Source organism: Peromyscus eremicus, chromosome 1, assembly GCF_949786415.1.
Source record: "Peromyscus eremicus chromosome 1, PerEre_H2_v1, whole genome shotgun sequence".
NCBI lineage: Eukaryota > Metazoa > Chordata > Mammalia > Rodentia > Cricetidae > Peromyscus > Peromyscus eremicus.
In genome coordinates this window covers 57,642,969-57,647,277 of record NC_081416.1, presented here as the reverse complement: position 1 = coordinate 57,647,277, position 4,309 = coordinate 57,642,969, and positions in this window count along the sequence as shown.

Below are 4,309 nucleotides of genomic sequence, written 5' to 3'. Positions count from 1 at the left end.
GCTGGTAGGTGGCAGGAGTGCCACATTTTAGAGGCAGACCAGGAGGTCTTAGGTCTCATGGCTCTGCATGGGAGTGACCAGGAGGTGTCTGCTAGAGACGGCCACCCACACCTCCCCTGCCATCAGTCTGTGTGGGCTGAGCAGCCTCGCCTGCCGCTGGGGAGATGGCTGATGGTCCAGCAAACGCTCTCGGTTTGCATGGTCATCTGCAGCTCTGGGTTATACACAGTGTGCCTGGAAGAGGGGCCTGACTCAGAACAGAGGCCTTTCTAGATAGAGCAGCTCCTCATGTCTTCCATGCCTGCTTTGTGTAAGGCAGAGGTAATCTAGTGCCCAGCTTCTTAAAACCATGGGTCTCAATTCCGTGTGGGGTCACACAAACTCAGTGTAGGGGTCCCAAAAAAACATGGGAATAGTAAGAGATTTCTAACATGCAATGAATAAAAAATAAATTAAAAAAACCAAACAGACAGATATACCAGGCATGGTGACACACGCCTTTAACCCCAGTACCCAGGAGGCAGAGGCAGATGCCTCTGCAAATTTGAAGCCAGCCTGGTCTACATAGTAATTTCCAGGCCACTCAAAGCTACATAGTGAGATCCTGTCTAAAAATAAAGTACACCAAATGCTTAATGAATTGAATTTCGGGGTGTTTCTAGAAACACTCACCTGTGTAGGGGCCCGTGACATCACGACAGCCTCAGTTCTGCACCCTGCTCCACTGGATCACTGCATCAGTACCAGTGCACACCACCTGAAGCACCTTGGTTCAGACTAGTGTCTTAGGAACCACAGTGTTCCTATTGTGTACACAGTTCTCCGCTCTCACAGAGACATGATGGCTTCCTCAGAGTAAACTAGGACTTTTTTTTTTTTTTTTTTTTTTAATTCAGGTGGTAGCGGCACACACCTTTAATCCCAACACTATCGATGCAGAGGCAGGTGCATCTCCAGGTTTGAGGCCAGCCCGATCTACACAGCAAGTTCCAGGACATCCAGGGCTATACAGAGCAATCCATTCTGCAAAACCCAAAAATCTTAAACAGCGGTGGTGGTGCATGCCTTTAATCCTAGCACTCAGGAGGCAGAGCCAGGCAGATCTCTCTGAGTTCAAGACCAGCCTGGTCTACAGAGCAAGATCCAGGACAGGCTTCAAAGCCACACAGAGAAACCCTGTCTCTAAAAACCAAAAAAGAAAAAAAAAAAAAACTTAAACAATAACAAAAAAAAGAACAAAGGATTAAAATCACTTTATGGGCTCTTTGTGGTTTTTGGCACTGAGGTTTGAACTTAGGGCCCCTCACAGAATAGATAAGTACCTCACTGCCAAGCCACACACCCAGCCCTTTCTTTATCAAACTAGGACTTTTAATGTGTTGTGCTCTCAGGCCTCGGCAAGCATGAAGTTAGAATAACTCTGGATTGTATTAGAATGTCTGATTTCAAAAATTACCGACTTTCTTTTCTTTTTCTTTCTTTTTTAATTTTTAAATTTATTTATTTATTTATTTATTTATTTATTTATTTATTTATTTATTTGACAGGGTTTCTCCATGTAGCGTTGGCTGTCCTGGAACTCGCTCCGTAGACCAGGCTGACCTTGAATTTACAGAGATCTGCCTGCCTCTGCCTCCTGGGTGCTGGGGTTAAAGGCATGCACCACAGCTGCCTGGCTGGCTTTATTTTCATAAAAAATTGTTCAGAGAAATTTGTCTTGGGATTAGGACAGAATTCCCACTAATTTCTGAATTGGCCTTGTGCACACTTTTGCTCTCGCATACTATGTATTTATGGGAAGTGGCACTTTCAGCATTGACCATTATAAAATCAGAATGTTTGACCAAAAAAATAAATTTTTTTTTTGAGCTGAGGATCGAACCCAGGGCCTTGCGCTTGCTAGGCAAGCGCTCTACCACTGAGCTAAATCCTCAACCCCTAAAAAAAATTGTTGTAACTCTAAAAAAATATTGAATATTCAGCCAAGATTTCCTTCTTTTTTATTTTAATTTTATGTGTATGCGTGTTTAACCTGCATGTATGGGTACCATGCCTATGCCTGGTGCCCACAGAGGTTAGAAGAAAGTGTCAGATACCCTGAACCGGTGTTACAGATGGTTGTGAGCTGCCATGTGTGCTGGGAACCAAACCTGGGTCCTTTGGAAGAGCAGCCAGTGCTCTTAACCACTGGGCCATCCCTTCCGGCCCTAAAGGATTCTCTTGACTGGGCTGAGATGGGAATACCCACTCTAAACGTGGCAGACACCATGCTACGGGCTGGGGTCCTGGACCGAATGAAAAGGAGAAAGCACGCTGAACCCTGTGTTCGTCTCTTTTTGCTTCTCTTGTGGATGCGGTGTAAGCTGCTGCCTCGGGCCCCTCTCTCCATGCTTTCCCACCAGGATGGACCAGACCTTCACCTGTGAGCCAGATAAAACGTTCCCCCTTAAGCTGCAAGTATCTGGTATTTATCACAACAATAGGGAAAGGAACTAAGGCGGTCAGAGACTTGGCCTAGCCACTCGAGACAGAACAAGGGAAGGAAAGATGCCCTGTGAGCCCTGAGCTGGGAGTCCCCACACAGATGACCCCAAGGGTGAGGCTTCTCAGTATTAAAGTGGCTTCCAGCTGACAGGCTGTCTCATGGGGACAATTCAGAGGCTTAATGGATGCCACAGTCTGAGAGGCTCAAGGCCCGCTGAAGCCCCTTCAGCAGAGCATTCTGTGTTCTCTCTGTGTGTCCTCTTCGTGTGCCCTGTGAGTAGCAACGCCCCCAGATGTGGGCCCCAAGGTCTGCAGCCCCAAGCTGCCTGCCCACCATCCCCACCACCCCCAGGCTATTGTCTGCTAGCCCTGTGGTGTGTGCTGGGCTGCAGGGGCCCTGTGAGCCAGGGCACTGGGAAGGGATTAGAAGTCCTGCGCTCCCTTGCTTCGCCCTCTTGCACAACGGTTTGATCAAAGACATTCCTGGGATGACAGCCCTGAGCAAGAGAGGCCAGCTCAGCTCAACCAAGGGTACTGCATCCCATCAGTACTGTGCTGTGCCCATGTGGGGTCCTTGTATACAAGCCTGTCCACCTCATGCTAACCAGCCTGTGTACCCCACACTGGACACACATAGGCTGTCACATCAGACCAAGTACAGGTTTGCCTGGCCAGCACACCTGGTAGTGCCAGCTCCCAACACTGGCCTTGTGTGGCCTGCACAGCCGTGCCGCCAAACACAGAGGCCAGGTCCAGTCCTGTAGAGCCTGAGAGGCGTTGTCTGCCCCCTGGGCCGCCATGGCAAGGGCTCTGGGCACTGCCTGGAGGACACCTAGTCCCAGTCCTCTGCCTTGTGTCTCACCCTAGGAGTCCTCAGCCCCCACTGCTGGCATTTTGTGGGCCCCCGGAGCCCAGATACTCTGTAGGGTCAGTGAAGTTGGTTTGCTTTCTAAACAAAGTGTAGCAGTTGGGTTGGCCTGTGAGCAACAGGCTAACTTCCTTACACTTAGTCCTAGGATGTGGAGGCAGCAGGAGAGGCCATAGCCGCTTGTGTAATGTGATGCAGAAGCTTCACAGAGGCCACACTCACTTTGAGCCCTCTAGGACAAGCGGAAATGAAGGTCCAGGCAGTGAAGTAACCTAGAATGGGGAACCGGGGCAGTCGTCAGTGTTCAGGGAGCTTGAGGCACACAGAGGCCAGGCAGGTTTAAGACCTTGGCCTCCCTGAGAGGGGTGGGATGGCTCAGCAGGCTGGTAGGAAGCTTGGCAGAGAATGGAGAGAACGGACTTGGGCTTCTGAGAAGACAGTTGGGTGGGCTAGCTCCCTGAGTCTTTGTTTTGGAGAGTCCTCAAAGAATGTTGTACCATCACCCGATGAACAGGAGTGTGTAGACATTCTCCTCAGGGGATCTACCCTCCAGTGTTATCAGTACAATTTGAGGGTTAGAATCAGAACCTAGAGTGGCCAGTGCTATCTGGGGTTACACTGTTGAGCCAAGGAAAGAGGCTTGGACGTCCGCCATAGCTGGGCGCCACAGACCACTGGATGAAGAGACCAGCCAATTGCACCTTTAGAGACCGCATCATGGTGTGAACACTCTGCATTCGATGGTGATGCTTGACCACTCCAATTGGGTGTCCTTCCATGACCACCCTTGATAGGCAGTGGTGGGAAGCAGAAGCCTGCCTTCCTGAGTGTGTATGCTCAGCCCCATGCTATTTGTGTCTGCCTCCTTAGGACCCCTCTGCTGCACATGCGCCAGCCTGCTCCATCCCAGCATATTTTATTCTGTCTCTCCCACACTATCCTTCCCATCAGCCCATC